Source organism: Aethalodelphis obliquidens, unplaced genomic scaffold (genome assembly GCF_003676395.1).
Source record: "Aethalodelphis obliquidens isolate GAN/ISIS:26980383/991018 unplaced genomic scaffold, ASM367639v1 scaffold37, whole genome shotgun sequence".
Taxonomy (NCBI): Eukaryota; Metazoa; Chordata; class Mammalia; order Artiodactyla; family Delphinidae; genus Aethalodelphis; species Aethalodelphis obliquidens.
This window is the reverse complement of record NW_020837981.1, coordinates 6324854-6346206: the sequence shown is the minus strand read 5'-3', so window position 1 is coordinate 6346206 and position 21353 is coordinate 6324854. Positions and strand designations below refer to the sequence as shown.

Below are 21353 nucleotides of genomic sequence, written 5' to 3'. Positions count from 1 at the left end.
ACCCGCCACCTCCACCTCCACCTCCCCTGGGCAGGCCACGCCCCACCAACACCAACACCCCCAGCATCAGTTTCTTCCCCAGTCCAACGCATCCATACCATCTCTCTACCTTCGTGGCTGCGGGAAGAATAATGAAGTCCTGGGCGTGGGAATGCCTCTGAAAATAAAAAATACTAAACAGAAATTTTCAGGGCAAGGAACGACAGGCGTCTTGTGCCAGGCCCGCTCCGTGCCAAGCACGGGGGCTACAAACACGTATAAATGCACCACACACAGTCCCTGCTCTTCGGGTTTGAAATCAATGAATGCTCCCATTCTGGGAGTGAGACATGACAGTAATCCTACACACAGACACAGCCCTTTACACGGCCTTTCTTGTCCGGCCCCGTGAGATCCCCACGGCGGGCTTTTTCCCATTTAAAGAGGAGGAGACTGAGGCTCTGAGGGGTGGGAAGGTGGCCTCAGCAGGGGCAGAAGTGGGGCCAGAGCTCTGGCTATCCTTGCTTCTCTGCAGGTGTCCCCAAGGAGATGCACAGCCTCTGGGGTGATGCAGGGCCACGGGGTTATCGCCATTCAGGCACCAGGGTGTTGCCACGTTGCACCCAGAGCGCTGCCTTCCACCGTCCGGCCCAAAGGTGCATCTGGGACAGAGGACCTGCCCCAGGGTGCCCTGAAGATGCCGTGGCCGCCCGAGAAGTTAATAAAGCCATGGGCAGCAATTAATTCTGCAGAGGAAAGGGCCAGGTAAGAGGATTAAGGAAGCCAGAGCTTTGGTTTTAAGCTGGAGCTTAGCTTTCTCACCCCCAGAGGAGGGATTTCAGGGGATTCGACGGTGTGAGAGTGACATGGAGCAGGGACTTGGCAGAAAGTGGGCGAGGTGGTTATGGAACTTTCAGAGCAAGCATTGCAAGCCATGGCCTTATAACTACCTTCTGGGTTAGGCAGACAGACACAGGAATTAATGATGGTGCAGGTATCATTAGCCTCATTTATTTAGACTTACAGAGCCAGGGCAGGGCGGCTGGATTAGGAAAAGAATCTGATTTATAGCCCCTTTCAATCATGATGATAGCAAATATTTGGGCAGTGTTTTCCCAGTACCCGGCACTGTGTGCACCATCCATGATGATCCCAGACCCATGTCTGCCCCGTTTTACAGACGAGGAGACTGGAGTTTAGGAAGATTGAATGATTTGACCAAGGTCCGACTTGTGATTCAAACAAGAATATCTAACCCTGAAGCCGTAAGCTGCCCCCTACCCTGTGTGCAGGTTGCAGTTAAATGCTGGGAAAGACATGTTAATACCCAAGAGAGCTTGTCAGGATCACCTGAATTGCTTGCAGGTGGAGATATTAAGTATTTGACAATGACTTGTCCTTGGTGGTGGGTGAGACACCCTCTCATCTTTGAACTCATGCAGTACTCACGGTCTTTTGCAAAGTGAGGAGCAGAGATCCTGGCCTATAGTAAGCATTCAGTACCTGTCAGCTGTTTTTGTCACAGTTCCCTGGTCAGCCCCAATTTCAAATATTTTTTTCCAGAAACCATTCAGCTATTTCACAGAGAGGAGTAGTGGTTTAAAAGCATGGACTCTGCACCAGCATGTCTGGGGTGTGAAAACCACCCGGCCCTCCACTCACCAGCTGTGTTACCTTGGAAAAGTCATTTATTAAGTGAACCAACATATGTATAGTGCTTAGAATGAGGCCTGGTATATACTAAGTGCTGTATACATGTTAGCAATCTTATGTTCCAACGTGTTGGCATTCAGCCTTTCTTAGGACGCCTCTCATACCTGGAGGTGGCCCAAAACCCTGTGCCTGCCCCTATGTTGTGTTTTGGGGTCTGGAAAATACGGATCCCCTACTTAGGTAGGGCCAAGGTCAATGCCAACCACACCCACCTCCAAGTGGGTAGGTAGATAAGCGGGGTCCTATTAACCTAGGCCAGGGAATGGCCCCTTCTCGAGGCTCCAGGGCCAGAAGGCCACAGCTGTCTTCAAGACAGCAGAGGGTCACATAGGGTTAAGAGGCCATCTCTTTCCCCCACAAAGAGGAGGCTGGGCCCCAGTGAGGGAAGCGGGCAGCGTGCAGGAGTGGAGAATAGAGAGCCAGCTGAGGCAGGCTAGACAGGGCCAGCAGCAACCTGTTTGTGCCTTGGCCTGGGGAGGTTTGAGGGCCTCTGTTTCTCCAAGTCTCCCAGCAATCCTTCTCAAAATTCTTTCAAGGGAGAAAGTCACATTTAAAGTACCATTTATTGGGAATTCCCTGATGGTCCAGTGGTTAGGACTCTGCGCTTCCACTGCAGGGGGCAAGGGTTCGATCCCTGGTCGGGGAACTAAGATCTCGCGTGCCGCACGGCTCGGCCCCAAAAGAATAAAACTAAAAAAATAAAGGACCATTTATTGAGCTCTTGCTTCATGCCAGGCTCTGTGCTGGGTATTTTATGAACATCGGTGCTGATGCACATGAAGAACCAACCCCTTTTATAGATTGGAAAACTGATGAACAAAGAGATTTATTCACTTGTCCAAAGTAACTCCAATCCTTGTTATAACAAGGTGAGGGATGAGTGGGTAGATGGCTCTGACTGGATAGATGTTTGGATAGTTGAGACTAAAGAGAAGATGGAAAAAAGCAAGAGAATAGGGGGAGGGTGTAGACCTGCCTGCCCCAACTCCAAGCCTCGCTCCTTCTGTTCCTTCTTGGGTTGTGCCTTCTCTCTCAGGGATCAGGCTCATTGTGACTGTCACACTCAGCCTGTCCCCAGGGCCCATCTGGCAAGCAGCAACAGGAAGGAAGGCCCTGGCCAACAGACCCCCATCCTCTTATCCCTCATAAGCTACCCAAGTCACTTTGCACAGCAGAGTGAGGGCTTAGGAGGGACCAGGCCCTGGAAACTGTGGTCTCAGCCTGCAGGCCCCCAGCCCTGGCCTCCATGCTTTCAGAGGCCCTTGAGTCAGGTCCAGTGAGTTGTTGGGATAGGGCTGGTCTCAGGACATGCAGAGCCAAGATCTGGAAACCGAAGAGGGGGCAGCATGGGACAGGGGTCCGAGCTCAGGCTTCAGGGTCAGGCTGACCTGGGCTCAGCTCAGCTCCGTCACTTCCATGCCACGTGTAACCCCAGCCATGTCTCCCAGCATCTCACAAAGTAATGGGTACGAAGTACTTAACTCAAGCTGGCATCTCAGAAGGGCTCCGTACATATCGTTCTGATTATTGAGTCCTGCATTGCAGCACAGGCTCTAAAACGTACTTGCTGTGTGACTTTATGCAAATCACTTCACTTCTCTAAGCTTGGGGTCCAGAGGATCTAGAATCCAGGTTTCCTGGCTGGAGCGGCAGCAATTCTGTTTCCTTGGCAACCCAGCTTCCTCTCGAGGGACCATCTGGATCACGTCACGGTGGCAAGGTGCTGCCCGGGCAACCAGGTGTTTGTGTTTTGCAGTGGAAGCTCTGCAAGGTGGTAATTCCCCTCACTGGGGACAGGGTGGTGGCCAGGCAGGTGGCTGGAAGGAATCATCGCTGTCTCAGTCGTGCCTGCCCTTGCTATTCCTGGGTCCAGAGAGAAACAGACTCCAGAGCTTAGGAACTCTAGCCAATGACTTTCCTTGAAGAGCTATTAACAGATGCTTCCTTATATTCCTAGGCACATTTTCTGGCTTGTTGAGGCTGGCCAGGTGGGAAACGCTGCCCGGGGCTGGACTCCTGTAGGGAATTCCAAAGGACCCAGTCTCACCTGTTTGGGATGAAGAGCCACTATTGTCTCTGGCAGGAAACAGGAATTACTGGGGGGGAAAATTAGGACTCTGCTTTGGAAACAGGCACATAATTATAATGACAGCAGAAACTTGGTGCAAAGGATAAACTAATTCACCCCTTCAGCAGACGTGCATGGGCATCTATTATATGCAGATTTTGTGACCGGCACTTAGGTAACCCTAGAGATTGTATGTATCTGCAAGGAGCTCACAGACCTGGACAGCTTAGGAAAAACACAATGTCAACAGACCCACCTCAGCCAAAGGAGAAGCTGAAGGGGTGGTGGCGTGCAGAACCCTCTGGGGGCCAGCCACTTGCAGCAGCAAACTCCCAGCCCGGAGCGGCTGGAAAAGCCGGGGACAGTTCAGGGCTAGCCTGGGCTCGGCCATCACTTCACACAGGTGAGCGCCATGGCTTTTACAATAGCCCACGAAGGTGAGCTCTGGCCCCTTTTCCAGATGGGGAAACTGAGGCTCCGAAAAGTGAAGCCCATGCCCGGGGTCACACAGCTGGGGAGTGGCTGGTCTGAGATCAGAACTGGGTCCATCTGTGTCCACAGTGCATCCTCTGGGGGGACCCTGCTCTCCTGGTGGGCTGTCAGGGGTGGCTCCATTGCCTGGAAGCGTGTGGCCTCTGCTGAACAAAATAGAATCATCTTCCACCTCTCTGTCCTTCTGGCTCTTTCTCTCTCTTCCTCTCTCTTCCTCTACCTGTGTCTCACCCCCCCACACCCTCTCTCCTTCCCTCCCTTTTCTTCTCTCTCCCTCACTGTCCTTCTCCCCTCTCCTTTCCTCTCTCCTTCATTTCCTTTGTCTCCCCGCCTTTCCCCTTGGGACCACAGCGCCACGCACCGCTGGTCCCACTGGCTGCAGCTCATCTCTGCCTAGGTGTCACCTGCAGCCTCTTACTCTGGGCCCCAGGCTCATCGTCCTCGGGTGCACCGCCCAGTCCAGCCCCTGTCGAGCCCTGGGCTACACCCCCCAGAAATGCCTGCTGCTGTTTGGTGCTGTCCCCCTCCTGAGCGCCCTCAGCCGGGGAAGTGACATTCTGGCGTGTCTTCCCGTTCCCTCCAGGCTCCGTGTGGTCCTGGGCCCCCTCTCAGATGTGCGGCCCCGATGTTTAGAATCACTGCCTCCCAATAAAGCGTCTGCTGGGAGGCCAGGAAGCAAGGGGCCCGCGTGTGCGAAGGGCCCACGTCTGTGCAGACGGGGCCGGGAAGAGAGGAAATGGGAGCTCGCCCTCCGCAGGCACAGACGGCAGGAAATTGGTGTGCCATGGAGCTGCATGGGAAAGCCGCGAGTGCAGCGAGGCGCCCCGCCCCGTGGGCTTGACCCTGAGCCGCTCCTCAACGTCTCAGGGGAGAGACGGCTGTGCCCACCCCCTGGGACAGGGCTTCAGCGTCTGGTTCTTTCCTCCCACCCCAAGTGGAGACAGGACTGTGGGAGGAGAAAAACAACAGAGGAGAAAGGCACTGCCCCTCTAAAGAGAGCGGACAGGGAGCGGGGAGGTGGCCCCACCTGTGGGGTCTGTTCCCTCCCCAGCACTGGCCAAGGCTAGACTTCGGGGTCTGGGTCCCAGGCCCCCTGCTTGTGCAGAAGGGGCTTCCTGAGGTTGGAAGACCCACATGTCCACACAGCCAGGAGGCGGAAACTCCAGGGTGGCCCTGGGGGATCGGAGAGCACAGCACCCCCAGCGGGGCAGCCACCACGCAGGGGGCCACCTGAGGCCGTGTGAGACACACACCCGCCACTGCCAGGGCTTCCAATTCTGCGAGAAATCTCCTGAGTCTTTTAATGTCGTCGATCACCTCTTATTGAAGACCCGTTGCTTGGCAGTCCAGCGGTGCCTGAGGGCTGGCTCTCAGGTGGCCGGTGGAGGCATGGGACTTAAATCATTGAGGATCAAGCGGGGACAGATGGATGCATGACTGATGGGAAGAGGAAGGGTCTGTCTGTGGAGTACATGGGAGTGTGTCATTTTCATAGAATACAGAAAGAAGTATCATGCCGTGTCAGCAGGGGAGGGTTGGTAGTGAGGGGCACCTGAATGGGGTGGCAGTGGGGCGACAGGACCTTTGAAGCGTAGAAGTCACCCACGTGGCATGTCCAGCCACGGAGGTAGGCCACCCTGGGTTTGCATCCTGTTCCCTGCTTTCAAGCTGTGTGACTTCAGGTAACTGACATAACCTCTCTGATCCTTAGCGGTAGCATCAGGAAACAAGGGATGATAACCATATATCCCTCCCAGTTGTTTGTGGTGTTTGAGATGTTGAGGATTAGATAGATGGTGCAGGGGAAGCTGTGCCTTGCACAGAGTGAGGACTTGGTGTCCATTTGCCACATCCCAGTACCTGAGGCAAAACACGTACGTGAAGAGTACCCTGTCCCCAAAAATCAGCGGTGAGAGGAAGAAGACTGGGTCGGGGCAGAGGATACTGTGTAGTGGAGAGGGAAGGGGAAGGAGGAGGACAGTGCCCTTTTGGAGTACAGGGGGTATATAATAAGTATAAATAGTAAGTATCCGTAGTAGTATCATTTTAATTGCTACTGTTACTCTCTGATGTGAATGTCAGCGTGCAGAGGGCCTTGCAGGATCACCTGGCCTATTTTTATCTGAGAGGAGACTGGCACAGAGAGAGGGAGCAATCTTCCAGCATCCCTCATCATACCAGCAGTAGGACCGGCCTGATGCGGTACTTACCACTAATATTCTTCCTGTTACTCCCAGTAGCACTGTTACTCCCATGCCAGCTACTATTACTGCTATCTCTATTACTCACACTAGCCTATTGCTTCTAATACTACCATTATTTTCCTAGTACGATGAATCAATTAAGGAGTGAAGTTTTATTGAAGTTCTTACCATGTTCCAGGTGCTGGGCAAAAATACTGCAGAGACTTCCTCTCCTTTCATCTTTATAAAGACATTAAGAAGAAACGGAGACTCAGAGAGGTTAATTACTTGCTCAAGGCCACACAGTTAGCAAGTGGCAGGGCTAGAATTAGACCCAGGCAGTCCCGCTCCTGCACACCTGGGTACCAGGTCAGACCGCCTCCCAAAAGAAGGAAGGAGGCTTGACAACCCCGAGCCTGGATGAATGGAGGCCTGGATGCATCCCAGGAGTAGGGCTGCCTTGTGAATTAGCCCAATGGGCAGCTACCTTTGGGGAGGGATCTAATAATCTCTCTCCTGCCTTGTTTCACAAGACCTGAAATTCCACTCTTCACATGATTTTCTTTGGATTGAATTTCACGTGCCTCTGTCTGTTAGCCTCGTTCATTCAGTCTGCCATTTGATAATAGCATGGTGAGGGGTGGTGAGGCCAGGTCCCAGGCTCAGAATCCTGGCTTCCAGTTCTGGCTGCTTGTAGCCTGGGTGACTGTGGGCCGGTCCCTTCATCTCCCAGTGGTGGGATGTCAAATCTGAAGCTCCCAGCTCAGGGCCTCATAGAGTGGCCCCTCTGTCCTTCCCCTGCAACTCTGCGAGACCCCTGTCATAGCCCCAGGTGTAATAGTCCTTGCAGATGAGACCCCCACCCCCAAGGCCCAGTCCAGTGATAGCAGGAAACCAGCAGATTGCATCTAGAAAAAACAGAGAATTTAGAGATTACTCATCCACTCATTCAGCAAACATGAATTGAGTACCACAGCGTCCCAGGCCTATGCTGGATGCCTGGACAGTGTGAGTGAGGTAGATGTGGTCCTTACCCTCCAGGAGCTCAGGGCTCCATGGGGAGGACAGACTTCGAATGAATGCCCTCCGACGATGATGTAATCGTTGTGACAGGCCCTACAAAAGACACGTGGAGGGGGCGGTGAGTCTGGGAGCTTAGAGAAAGCTTTCTCAAGGAAATGACCCTTGCAGCAAGGCTCCAAGGAGAAAATCTGCCCAAAGATGAGGACAGAGAAAGACATTCCAGGCAGAGGAAACAGCACGTTCAGAGGCCCCAGGTGCAGAAGGAATGTGGGTTCAAATTTTCTCTCTACTTCTTCTGACTCGGTAGCTCTGTGCAAAATGCTTCTCTCTGAGCCTCAGTTTCCTCACCTGTAGAATGGGAACAGTTGCCACCTGCTCCCCAGGGTTCCAAGCAACTGAGAGGTTAAGGGGTGTGAAGGTGGTGGTGCTGGCACTGCCCCCCTGAATGCCTAGGGAATCTGGAGGCTGCCTCTTGGCTCCTAGCTTCCAAGCACCCCCGACACTTGAGGCTTCTGTCGGTCCTGGTTGTTCCTCAGCACAATTAGGTAATTAGGCCAAATTCAATTACACACCACACTCCCAGGTCTGTCTGGGGCCCGACGGGGGCGTGGGCTCCCTTTGCTGGCGGGGGGGCAGTAGCAGTGCTGCTCTCAGAGTTGTGTCTTCCTACCATGCATCCCAGAATACTGCGTGCATCCCAGATGGGGAAACTGAGGCAGGGAAGAGGCAGTGTGCTTAGCCCCAAACCTCAGGGCTGAGATCCCCAGGGCTGATTTTTTCCCTCCTTGACAGCCCCAACCCAAACTGTGAGCCCATGGCTTGTCCCACCTTTCAGATTCATCACAGGGGTCCTGGCTCCTCTCCCCCTGGACAAGACCCCCCCCGCCCCCCCACCGAGGGTGGGATTCAGCTTCCCTGCCACCCTTGGATTTGTGGCAGTTTCTCCTCCCAGCTGCAGACTGGTACCCAGCCACTATTCAACACTTTGAATGGTGTGTGAATTTGAGGGGAGAGCACACCTTGACTTCCGGGCTAAGGGGTGTGCTGTTCCCACCTGCCAGGCTCAGCTCTGAGGATCCTGATTTCAACATCAGGCCTCCTACTCCTCGCCCTGCCCTGGCGGCCACTTTGGATTTTCCCCAGACATTCCTTCGTGGCCTGTCTGCTCACGTCCAGAGCCCCCCGGGGGTGGGGGACACCTGGGACCACACTGCAGGTGTGAGGGGAGTCACCAGACCCCCTGGGCTGCCATGGGCTGTGAGTACAGGGCTAGAAGGGAGCAGGCGCCTGGGGGAGTGTCCTCTCACACGGGACTGCAGGAGAGGAGGTGACACAGGATTCCTGGCGAGCTTTAATGGGCTTAGGAAGTTCATAGAACGGCTGTACTGCTGCCCAGGATGCGCTGAGGTGCTTGGGCCTGCTTCTCGAGCACCCTTCCTCTCCTCTCACCTATCACAGCACCCCAAAACAGAAAGGGCCCCAGAAACCATAAGCCCACCAGTGTGGGATCCCCTTTACAACTCCCCATCCTCAGCTTACACACCTCAGGTGACAAGGTACTCATTACCACCCTGGGCGGCCCTGACTGTCAGAAGGTCCTTCCTTCTTTTGAGCCCAAACCCGTCTTTTTTTCAACACTGCCATCCTTCCTTCTGATGCATGTGACTCCCACTGTGGATGAGAAAAGGACTGAAGGGTCCAGGGTCTGGCCCCCGACCTCCCTGTGAGGAGGGGGAAGAACAGAGTGGGGCAGACCCTCCCCATGTGAACCCCAGCTCATAGAAAGAGACAGTGGATGGACAAGAGCCCTTTAGAATAGTAAGTCCTCATGTGTTTTGGACTTTACAGTTTGCAGAGCACATCCTTGACATTACCGTTGGTGGAAACATGGAGAGATGGCCTGGGGCTCTGGAACAAGTCAGAAGACCTGCATCTAGTCCTGGCTCTACCACTAACTTGCTGTGTGACTGGAGGAAGCCCTAGTCCCTCTCTGAGCCTCAGTTTCCTCATCCGAAAATTAAGACTAGGCTCTCTTTACTTCAATGCTGAGAGTTGGGGGTTCCAAATAGGCAAGCAGAGACCCTGTAAGGAAAAGGGGTGCACGTAACAGGCCCTGCAGGCTGTGGGGCACACTGGGGTCATGTGGTTGTTGGAGCAGCCTGCATTCAGCCTTGCCGGGCCCCCCAGCCTAGCATCAGGGTGTGTGGCCTGAAATCCTTCCCCCAGCTGAGCGCCATTTCTTCCTCTGCAGAGAGGAGGACGGCATCCTCCTGGTACCTGCAGGAGCCTTTGTCTCAGGAGCAACAGGAGTGAAGTTTGGCCTCCCCAGGCCAGACAGGGAGGTGTGCCGCCCAGCCAGGCAGGCAGACAGACTGACAGCTTCAGCAGGAAGGGAAATTGCCTTTCCATCTGCAGGGAGCTTATGTCAGTCCAACTGGGGGCCGTCCGGAAGTCCCCCGTCAAAGCTGTGTCCTGGGAGAAGCAATAAAGCCCCAGGACTGCTGAGGCACAGACATTCGCGCTGCCTTGGCCGTCCCGTCCCATCCCTTCAAAGGCGACTCCAGAAATCAATGGGAAGAGATTCATGAGGGTCCTGGGTGGCGAGCTCCTCTTCACCTCTGGCAGCCCCTTTGTTAGCTGGCCTGAGCTTCCTGTCTGAACAGGCTGCTTCCACTGAGAGGCAACCCACATTCTTGCAGACAGCACGTCGGGGACCCAGTCTCTGGGCTGGCAAGCAGCGGGAGCAGGGCACCGCAGACCCCACTGTTCACTCATTCATTCCTTGATTCACTTATTCATTCAGGTAGCTGGTCCATGCTTCATTCACACAGCAGATATCAAGCATCTGCTTGGCATATTGTAGATCCTGTCGATAGAACATGTGCAAAACAGACAAAAGTCGCTGTTGGCAGGGAGCCTGATTTCTGGCAAGGGAGATAGCATTAGCAAGAGAAATAATTGAAATACATCAGTCCTCGGTGCTAAGGAGGAGCCTAAGTCAGGAAAGATGGTAGCAGACGCCAGGAGGGGCTGCAGATGTGGGCAATGCAGCTGAGGAAGGCTTCCTGAGACTCAGGTGTCCCCTGGGTGGAGGCCTGCAGGAGGTGGGAAGTGAGCCTGGCCGCCTGGAGAAGAGCATGGGGGCGTCCGCAGCCTGCAGGCAGGGAGACGGGAAGGAAATGAGGTCAGGGAGGTGACAGGGGCCAGATCACACAGGGTTTTGTGGGGCCATCATAAAGACGTGGATTTTTACACTGACTGAGCCAGAGCGGTTTAAGCAGAGGAATGATGAGCTGCGACTTCGGTTTTGGCAGCATCATTGTGGGTATGCGTTAGCTAGAGATGCCATAACAAAGTACCACAGACTGGGTGGCCTGAACAACAAGATTGCATTGTCTCGCAGTTCTGGAAGCCAGAAGCCTGAATCAAGGTGGTGGTAGGGCCGTGCTGCCTTGCAGGGCACCAGGGAAGGAGCTGTTCCAGGCATCTCTCCTGGCTTCTGGTAGTTCCCCGGCTCATGACAGCAGAACGCCAGTCCTCACAGGGCACTCTCCCTGTGTGTGTGTCTGTCTCTGTGTCCAAATTTCTGCTTCTTATCAGGACACCAGTCATATGGGATTAGGGTCTACCCCCATGACCTCATTTTAACTTGATCATCTGCGACCCTGTTTCCGAAAAAGGTCACATTCACAGGTACTGGGGGGTAGCCCTTCAGCACCTTTTGGGGGAGGGGGGACGCACAACCCCACGGCCTCTCAGCCTCTTGAGAATGATCGCTGTTATCTCCTTTGGTCCTCCCTGGCACCTGGTATTAGCTGGCCTCGCTCCCATTTTACAAAGGATGAGGCAGAGGCCCAAGGAAGCCAAAGTGACTTGTCCAAGGCCACCAGCTAGTCGGTACTTGTTTCCTAAGGCTCAGTCTCCAATTCCAGGCACATCCCCACCCTCCACAACTCCTCAGCTAGCAGGGACATGGTCAGTTCCTTCCTGTCTCCGCTCCGACCCCTCTGGCCTCTCTGTGTAGCTGAGAGGCTGTGGGCATCCTAGTGGCATGGGCAGACAGCCTGGGCACAGCTGCCTTCCCAGCTGAGTGGATGGAGGGGCAGGCAGCTCTTAAATACGGAAGCCACCTGAGGGACCATTTCATGCCTGGTTCCTGGGTTCCCTCCCCCATCCTCTCTCCTCCTCCAGCCTGGCAGGAGGCTTTCCTGGATCCCCCATAACCTCACAACCCTAGGGTTTCTTGGCGGTGCCAGTGGACGTGTGGGGCAGGGGTTGGTTTTGTTTTCTTAATGAAATGATTATAAGATTTGGGCCGATGCCAAATGCAGACTTCTGGGAACGCAGCCTGAGTGTGGGTTGAGGGCCCTGCTGGAGGATACATCCGGGAAGGGGGTGGGGAGCAGTGACGGGAGGTTCTGAGCCAGGTAGGTCTCATTCTCCACCTTGACCCCCATGCCCCCCCTCAGGTGGAGCCCTGGACAGCCTGGAATGTCAGGTGGATGGTTAAATCGCACAGAGGCTAAACAGGAAAAAGAAACACAAAGAAAGAAGACATTTCCATATATGTAATGTGGTGTGCTGGAAAGAATATAAAACATGACTCTCATCACAGCCCTATCTCGCTGTGTGACTTTGATGGTCACTCTCTCTAGGGTCCCATCTTGGGAATACGGTATTACGGTTGCTGGTGCAGGATTTAGAGGCAGATGGCTGGGTAGTTTAAATCTTTCTGCAAGTTGTCTAAACCTTTCTGTGCCTGACTGTTATCCTCTGCAGGGCGGAAATAATAATCACACCTTATCAGAGAGGGCTGTCTGTGAGGATGGCATGTTGATACTTGGAAAGTGCCTAGAACTGTGCCTGGCAACCAGCAAGCACTGTGTCAGTGGGAGCTATTACTGTGGACAGAGGAGACGCCTGGATCCAGCTTGGGGCTCCCAGCTCTGTGTCCCCAGTGGGAGTGTGCCCTCCCACTGTCCCCATGTGTGGGTAGGGTCCCAAGGCCTGGCAGAGACACCTGCATTGGCTGGCTGGGAGCTGAACGTCAGCTGTGCCTTCCTTCTTTGAGATTGTACGTGTAGAATTAAGGAGGCTGACCAGGGTGAAGGAGGAAGGGAAAGAGGCAGAGGGAACAGTATTATCAAAGGACACGGGAGTTTGTGTCCTGACCCCTCAGAGGTGGGCAGAAGCCCCAGAAAAAGGTCCCTGGAGGCAGAGCCCCTGAATCAACTCACGCCCAGTGCAGCTGCTTGAGCCTTCCTGGGGCAGCTGCGCTGGCAGTGAGACAGATGCTTCATGGCCGGTTATCCTCCAGTATGTGTGCGTATGTTTATTGAACCCACTCTATGCCCTGCACGCGCTTCCATGCTCCCTGAGAAGGATCGGTTGAATGGAGACAGGTGGCCAAGCAGCTCCCAAGGCCTGAGCTCACGACTGCCACACTCCCGTGGACACCACCTGGGGCCTTGCTGTCTTCTTCACTCTCCCTCTGAGTGCTGGAGCCCGCATGGGTGACATCTCTGAGTCACAGGGATCCTTGTTGAGACCTGCTGAATCAGCAAGCCCTGCTTGAGGAGGACCTGGCTCCGTGGCTCTGGGGTTCATTGTTCTTCCTCTCAGTCTCAGCTGGAGGGAGCTGGGGTTGTGTATGCCCCTAGCCCCCTGCCTTACAGAGGAGGTGACCCAGCCCTGAGCCTGGGAACCACTTTCTACCCCCCCACCCCCACCCCCCAGGGGGACCTACATCCGGTGGCTTTGCTCATTCATACTTACTGGCCTGGGCTGGGACAGGATCCAGGAGCCCATCCCTCTGGAGGTGAGAGGGGGAGGCCTGGAGGAGGCTCCTCGGGCACCACAGACTTCCCCCCTGCCCCCACCTCGGGGCCTCCATGGCCTGGTTGGTCCTGAGGAGGTAGGCTCTGCACGACAGGCTCCCCAGCTGGGTGAAGCATCCTCCCTCGCGCTCCCTCCAGCGCAAGCCGCGGCTGCCTTCCCGGCTGCAGTGCTGTGATTTACTGGCGGCTCCTTCTCGCCAGGGCCCACGGCAGGAGGAGTTCAAACACCCGCAGGAGAAGCCACCAGCTACTGATCCCTGAATCAGGCTTCCCAAGGGCTCCCGGACCTTCATCAAGGAGCCACGGCACCAGGGCCGCAGCTCTCCCTTTCTTCTTCCTTCTTCTGCCTCCCAAGTCATTCCTCCGGGCTGTGCCCCCTCGCCGAGGTCACTCGGAGAGCTCCCCGAGTGCGCTCAGAGGTGGAGAGTGCCTTTGTCTGCGGCCGTTTTCCTATAGATCCTTATCAAGGCAGGCGCCCAGGGGGTGGAGCGGGCCACTTTGGGCCTCAGGCTTTTGAGCAAATCTTTGGAAGTTGGAAAAGTGGAGTTGGAACGTGGAGTAAGTGGAGAGAAACCCTTCTGAAGCAGGAACTGGTTGGAGTACCCATATTTCTCCAGACTCCGGGTTTGTAGTATTAAAAGCCTGCTAACCTAGTGAGCGGGACTGGGGCTTGAATGGGACCGAACGGGCCTTGGAATTAGCATGTGAAAACGGGAGCTTTAGCCAGGAGGCCTTCTGTGAGGGCTGGTGAATAGATTCTTGGAAACAGTTTGTTTTCCTGATTACATAAATCTGCTAGTGGAGAGTATTTACCTGTTTTTTTTTTTCTCACCTGGGGAAAGTCAGTTGGTCCCAGGCCTGTAAAGTTTAAATACGCATATCACTACTCTTCTCTCACCCCACCTCGGGGCTCCTTCCAGAGTAGGTCCCAGGGAGAGCTGGGAGGTGGGGGAGGAGTGGGGCTGTCACTAGTTTCCCAGGCCCTGCCACCACGTCTGCGTTCCTCTGATGGAAACCTCTGCCCAATTCCAGTCCAAATTCTGGTTCAACCTATAGGAGTGGTTTTTTCTGAATTCCGTGCCTGGAGCCACATGGTACCACCACATACCAGGTATTTCAAGAATGAACCTGGAAGTTCCAAACATTTGGGCCTTTGGTGGCTCCAGAGGCACTAAGAAGCAGACAAATGTTGTGACCTATCATTGCAGAGCACTTCTGGGAGGGGAGGAGCCAGAAGGACGGCGTTCTGGTTATTTGAGGTCTTAGCAGCTTTGAATTTTGTATAATCGAGGTCTGAGCCCTGACATCATGTTAAAACCAGATTTATGATAGAAAACAGGTCTTAGGGACATCTATCTCAGTGTTTTCTTCTGAAACGTGGACCCAGGTGTCGTGCCTCCTCAGTTTCTGGGTGTCACTGGCTGAGCGCTGGGCTTTGGAGTCTGTGGTACGCAGGATCTGCAATGGGGACTGGGCCAACCAAAGAGAAAGATGGAGGGCCTTCACTGGCCACAGGGCTCTTCCCTCATGGGCTCCCAAACCCCTGTGGGGCTGCTTGGGAGGGCAGGGCCCCAATGGATGTCTCAGTGAATAAATGACGGTCCCTAAAGAAGCCATTGTAACCCAAGATGAGGGAAGCCTCCTCCGAGGAGGGGAGACTGAGCAGAGCCTGGAATTTGGGCAGAGCAGAAAAGTCCTTACCCTGGCTGCCCCAGGGTTGGCCCTGCAGGAAGGCGATGCAAATTAATCTCTCTTGCAGGAAGCTAGTTCTCGTCCAAAAGGCAGCAAGTTATAAAGTATGAATTAATCCATTTAACCAGCTCCTCTGAGGGAAAGCCCATGACAACTGCATTTCCAAATGCCATCTCTGAAAGTGATATTTCAAGTGGCAGTGGGTGGGATTAGAGCCTGCTAACGATTTATGTCAAACAAGGCGCAAGAACATAATTTCTAGATATGTGATTTGTTTCAGGCACTTCCAGGGCTGGCAGTAGGACAGACACGGAAGTTCAGGGGCCAGCCAGAGCTCAGACTGAAAAGGGGGGGTGGGGGGTGTAATCGGGAGTGATGGAAGGAGAACAGGAGAAGCAACGTCAAAGGCTAGCTGACCTCGTCACTTACCCATGATGGCAAGGAGAGCAGTGCAGGGCAGTCTAATACAGAAGAGATTTTTCAAGGCAGTTCTGGTTACCTTTCATTAGGGTGAATGATGGGGCCCCACTTACCTTCCTAATTGTTTGGGCAGTTAAGTCGACACTCAAGAAACCTTCACTGCAGGTGGGCTGGGGGAAGGGGCTTAAAGCAAAGTTTCTCCCAAGAGGGTCGTGGTGATGGGAAGTGCCCACGAAAGAGGAAGGAGCGAAGAACCCTTTGGGGTGGTAGGGCGGCGGGTGGGCTTCCAGGTGTGTCTGCTCAGCTCAGCGCCAGCAGGTCTTGCGACAGACAGGCTGGAAGGAAGAGGCCGCGGCCACCACAGGATGCAATGTCAGGAAGGCAGCAGCTCCCGGGGCGGGGCAGTGCCGCGCTCAGCAGCCGCCCCCGGCTTCCCTACCGCCGCTGGTTCCAGGGCACAGGAACTCCCCGAAGTCAGCGAGCTCGAGCGTACGTGCGCCCGCTCACCTTGCCTCGGGGAATCCCAGGGGCGGCAGGGGCATCAGTGCCAGGGAAGATGCCAGGCCGCCTGCCTTCTCCGCCCCCTAACCCGTTCCGAAAATCCTTTAAACCAGGTCGCAATCCGGATGCCCCAGTCCCGCCCCGCCCCCTCTCCTCCCCCGGGCCGAGGCCGCCTCCAGGCCAGCTCCCTCCTCCGCCCCCACCCTGACTTCCACCCTCATTAGCATGGCCACTTGGGAGGATTCTCTGGGGGGCGGGAGACACCCGAAGTCATCCACCGCCTGCGCATTCCCGGCGGCCCCCTCGGGCGGCAGCGTTCCGGGAGACCCACTTGCACAAGTGTTGCTTCCAATTTATTGCCTGGGCGGGGGAGGGAAGGGGGCCTGGTCGCCGCCCCCGCCCGGAGGCTGGAGCGCTGCTTGTCGGGTCGTGCGTTCGCTCGGCGGCGGCGTGCACCAGCACCACCCCTGCGTGCAAGTTTGAAATGTGAGCTGCCTCCGATTCATACTCGCTCGCGCTCCCTCGCAGCAAAGTGGCTGGGCCGACGGTCTGCGCGCGCGAGTGAGTGCGGGTGGCGGGCTGGGGGGCGGGGGTGCGGACGGGAGGCTCGCGGGGCGGGGAGGGCGCGCGCGAGCCAGGGCTCCCTGGAGACGCCGAGGCAGGTCTGCTAGCCTTTCATCTTCTCTCCGCGCTCCTCCTCCTCCCTCCCCTCCCCCCGCCGCGGCGCGCCCGGCCTCCCCCGAGCCCCCAGCCCCACGCGGGCGCACGCAGGGTGGGTGGTCGCGCCGGCGGGGAACGGGCGCGCGGCGCAGGGCGCTGGCCGTGGGAAGTTTCGCTGGCGCGCCCAGTGCACCCCCGCCCCCCGCGCGCCCCCGGCCCATCCCCGTCCCCGGAGGGCTGTCGCTTGCGCCCGGGCGCGCGGCTGGCTGCCTCCTCGGCGGCGGCCCCATTAACGGAGCCTCCGCCTGTGATTGGCTTCGCCCGGGAAGCTGGAGACTGGCGATGAATAATTGATGTGTGCTGTGCGGTAGCCGGACGGCGGCGGCGGTGGCGGGCAGCAGCGAGCGGGAGCGCGGGAGCCGGAGCGCCCTCGGAGCGGGCAGCGCGGAGCGAGCGGGCGCCGGAGCCACCCGGGCCCCCGCGCCGCCGCCGCCGCCGCCCCGGCGCGGAGCGGGGATGCAGGCGGCGCCCGCTGCCTGCGTGCAGCCTTTGTTCGGCGCCGGCTGAACCCTGCCCCGAGTCGCTCGCTGCGGCCGCCCCCGGCTGGGCCCCAGCCCCCTGCGGGCGCCAGGGCGGTACCGCGGCCGGTGCAACTTCCAGGTAAGTGCGGGGTTGGAGGGGCCGGCGCCGGGGCGCCCGCGGACCGGGCCCGGGCTCCCTCCGGGAGCGGGGGTGAGTGTGCGTGCCTGTGTGTGACAGAGGAGGGCCGGTGCATTGTGGGTAGCGCCGTGTGCTGCATGGTGTCAGCCCGAGGCTTGGCCGCGAGAGTGGCACCGGCGTGCACCGGGCCCGTTTTGTGCGCCCACACAGGGGCCCCTCATTCTCTTCGGGGCCCGGGGCCAGGGTGCTCCCCTACCGCCCCTACTCTCGAAGGTGAAGTGTTGGCTCTCCAGAAGACATTTTACAAGGCTCCGTCCTCAATCGGCTTCTATTGCAAAAATAAGAATCGACCAGGAAGCCTTCCGCGGAGGCAGCGGCCGAGGGTTCTCAACTTCAAGCTGCTCCTTTGTCAGGATGCAGCCCTAACGCTGAAAGCGCCCGGAGACCCCGAGGGGCGCTTGTGGCGCCACCATTGCGGCAGAGCGCCCTTCCGAGAGCTGGTGGGTGCAGAACAGACTTCTGACAAGTGTTTGCTGGGAGGCCGGCTGGAGGAGGAAGAGGAGGAGAGACGGGTTTGCACTAGAGAGCAGGAAGGGGCCTTTCTGGGGGTGCCTGACACCAGGCTGTGGAGACCTCGTTTAAGACCTTGGAGAGAGGGTTTCTCAGAGGACTGCCTGGGCTGAAGGTTTGTCTTGGTGGTCAGGAGCACGTGGGTTTGGTGTTGGGGTCTTAACAGGCATTGGTGCCTGGAGCACTAGATAGGTCCCACTTCTTGAGTCCAACTGGAAGCCAGCTTGGGTGAGACTAGGAGACATCAGGCTGTCTTTCCCTGCCCTAACCCTTTGCACCAGTGAACCTCCATAGACGGGCTTCAGGAGACCATCACTCTCAGGATGGGGGCCTGGGTCCCCTGTCCTTGACCATCAGGCTGGACTGGCAGGTGGGTGCTAGGCATGGCTGGTAGCCCCTGCAGCAGGAAGGTCTTGTGAGGCAGCTGGCAAGGAGTTGGTACCAGAGAGCTTCTTAATGGGCCATCCTTGAGAATGGGCCAGAAATTGGATTGGGAAATGAGTTGGGGTGGGCAAGGTGATGGCACCCTGAAATCAGGGTGACCCCAGAAGGTTTATAGGGACCCGGCCCCTTCCAGTTCTGGAGCTCTGGGCCGGAAGCTCATCTCCCATCCGCTACAGAGCAGAAAGCTCTGTCCGTCGGCAGGAGGTGTGTGGTGGTGGGGGGTGAGTCTTGAAGTCCACGTGGCTACTGGTAAGCCTGTTCCCCTTTTTTGTGTGTCAGCCAGGCAGTGACTACCCCCCAACTAGCAGGATTCAAGTCCCCTCCTGAGCTATTTTTACCCTGAACTTCCTTAGTGAGAAACCACCGAACAGCGATGCTTTGGTGAGAATCTGGGTCTTTACCGGAAGCAGCAGCCTGCACGGAGTTTGAGACTCGCTTCTGGTGCTGTCTCTGCTCCCTGCACAGCCTCCTCGGCAACAAGAGCTCCTTCGCCTCTCTCTCTTTTGCCTCCTGGTTCTCACGACAGTCTGTGCACTCAGAGACTTGGTAGCGCCGTTTCAGATGGCAAAATTGATGTCCTCTAGAACACCCAGTAGGGGACAGAGGAAGCCAGTCAGCTCCGACTGGAGTGTGGCCTTGATTGTGAGCTCCTTGAAGGCAGGGGCCATGTGTTACTCGTCACAGTATAGACCCCAGTGCCGGCCACCGTGCCTGACAGGTGCAAGGTGCTCAGCGACTACTGAGTGACCGCAGGAGCGGAAAGCTGGCCGCGTGCTGCTTTCCCTGTGGGAGTGGGGAGGTGATGGAGAGATTGAAAGAGCGCTTCTGCTTGTAAGTCAGTGTTGGCTCCGTACTACGCAACAAGGCTGAGCTGAGTCCCTGGGAGCTCCAAGATGAGTTCCGAGTCTGATGTTAGCCAGGCAGACTGAGAGCTCCCACAGATGTTCACCCAGAGTCCTACCTGGGAGCTTGCTCATGGCTCTTTCAGGGTCACGTGCCAGGGAGTAAGGATGGCGGAGCTGTGTTTAGAACTGCATCGTTCAGTATGGTAGCTACTAACCGCATGGGGCTGTTTATACCCTTAAATTAATTACAAGTTCAGTTTCTCATTTTCACCAGCCACATTCCAAATGGTCAGCAGCCACGTGTGGCTAGTGACTACCAGGTTGGGCAGCTCAGATCACAGAATATTTCCACTGCGGCCGCAAGTTCCATTGGACAGCTCTGGCCGAGAACGATGGAGATTTAGGACAGAAGTGAGGTGAGGACACTAGACCAGAGGCCACAGGTGTGACAGTGCAGGAAGAGTCCATTGGATACAGGGACCTTCCATTTTCTTAGCACTGCATTTTCTGACAGCCTCCCAGTAAGGAGAGTATAGACAAGCCAGGTGCTCCCACGTAGCATGGGAGAAAGCCGAGATTCAGTTTTGCCCAAGGTCACCCAGCGGGCGGCGTGAGCCCCAGGTCTCCGACTCCTCCGCCAGTGCATTACCACCCAGCAGAGGTCAGCCAGGGGGCAAGGGTGGGCAGCGGTCCCAGGAGCAGCCTCAGACCTCCCTGAGGACCGTCTGGGTGCCCGGTAGGCGTCAGTCTTTGTGAAGTCATCCATGGATCAGGCGGGAGAGCCTGCTCAGCCTCGTGTCCCCAGGAACAGAGAGTTCTGAGCTGTCAGAGCTGGAAGGAGAGGGAGACGGGCTCCCTGGTGAGGGAGGTGTTTACCTTGATCTATGCGGCTTTGGTCCCAAGGGAGAGGCTGGCTCTTCTCCACAGGGAAGGACCCCATCGGTGGGCCTGTGGCCAGGTTCATTAGCACCACCCCAGAGGGAGGGGAGAAGGGGTGGGGGACATTTGGCGAACACAAGATGCCCTTCACTCCCGCCCTGCCAGGGCCCGCTGCCCCTCATGTCACGGGCCATTCGAGGTGCCACTGTCCCCTTTGCTTTCCCTGAAGCCGCAGCTGCAGGAGGAAACTCTCCCAGGGCCTGGCAGAGAGGCAGCAGCCTCACGAGGGAGCCTGCTCAGGGAAAATCAAGGCCCCTACCCTCTAAGCACTTCCAGCCTCTCTGGGCCAGAGGGGCAAAGTGACTTCCTGCCCCAAGGTCATACGGCAGGGCAGGCCTGGGATGGAACTGATGCTCTCTTACGCTCCACTGCAAATCCCAGTCTGCCGTTTTGAACTTGGGGTTTATATAAGATCTAATTGTGCCTTGTTTCACTTTCCTCCTCCATCCCTGTGAGGTCACTTTGTCTCTGGCCTTGTCCCTGTGTCCTGAGGTGCCCACCTCCCCCCTGCAGCAGGCCTCACTACAGCCCCCTGCTCCCCTGGGCCCTGAGCTGACCAAAGGAGGAGGGCTCAGTAGGGGCTGGCTCTCTGCCAGGGACCCCAGCACCCCCAAACGGGGGTCCTCAAGGCCCATCCAGGGGAGCTTGAGAGATGAGAGGATCTTTGGGGACAGTCCCAGGTTTCCAGTCCCCTTGAGTGAGGTGGAGGTGTTGTTCAGGCCTCTGCTTACCGTGCCTTTCCCTGGAGCCAAGATGGGCCGCCTGGGGATGCCCACAGCACTCTTGATCCCCAGAGTCTGATGTGCCGTGTGCCCTTCAAAACTGACTGACAGAGCCAGACCCTGACCCCACCACCCAGAGCGCCAGGCGGGGCCTGCCAAGCACTCTGCTGCCCTCCTGCCCCCTTGCTCTCAGTAGCTGTAGACATGGCACGGACTCCTGCTTGGAGCCCCCGAGGCCCTCTGGGTTCTCCGACTGCCTCCACCTACCCTTGGGGGGAGGCCAGGCCTTACAAGTGCCGGGCCCGGGGCAGTAGTGGGTGCTTTGTGCATGTTTGGTGAATGAGGTCGGGACTTTGGCCAGGACACCCACATTCCCTGAAGCCAAGGCTCCCCGGTCACCCTGGAGTTTCAGTAGTTGTGGGGTAGAGCCCAGCCTCTGTGATTTGCCTTTGGTTTTGTAAAGCCCCCTCAGATAATTCTGATACTGTTGGTGGCAGCATGGCTCCCAGGGCCTAGCATTCAAGTGATAACATCTATGATCTGTTACCAAATTAGTGTGACCTTTGGCAAGTCACTTCCCCTCTAGGGGGGCCTCTGTCCTCATC

General features: G+C 56.6%; 1 protein-coding gene and 1 long non-coding RNA gene across 11 annotated transcripts in view; both read left to right on the top strand.

The window, feature by feature from the left end:
- Positions 1 to 21353, top strand: part of ZMIZ1 (zinc finger MIZ-type containing 1) — a 230849-nt gene that overhangs the window by 146192 nt on the left and 63304 nt on the right. Inside the window, exon 1 of one of the 10 annotated variants that reach the window (XM_027129758.1) lies at positions 16309 to 16394. The exons of the other annotated variants lie outside the window; for them this stretch is intronic. The gene's annotated coding sequence lies outside the window, so the exon portion shown is untranslated. Of the gene's footprint in view, positions 1 to 16308; positions 16395 to 21353 lie in introns of those variants that run through there. 10 annotated transcript variants of the gene reach the window in all.
- LOC113632545 (uncharacterized) lies at positions 4531 to 12070 on the top strand. Its single transcript, XR_003437854.1, has 2 exons — positions 4531 to 9276; positions 11928 to 12070. It is a non-coding gene; the product is annotated as an uncharacterized LOC113632545 (long non-coding RNA).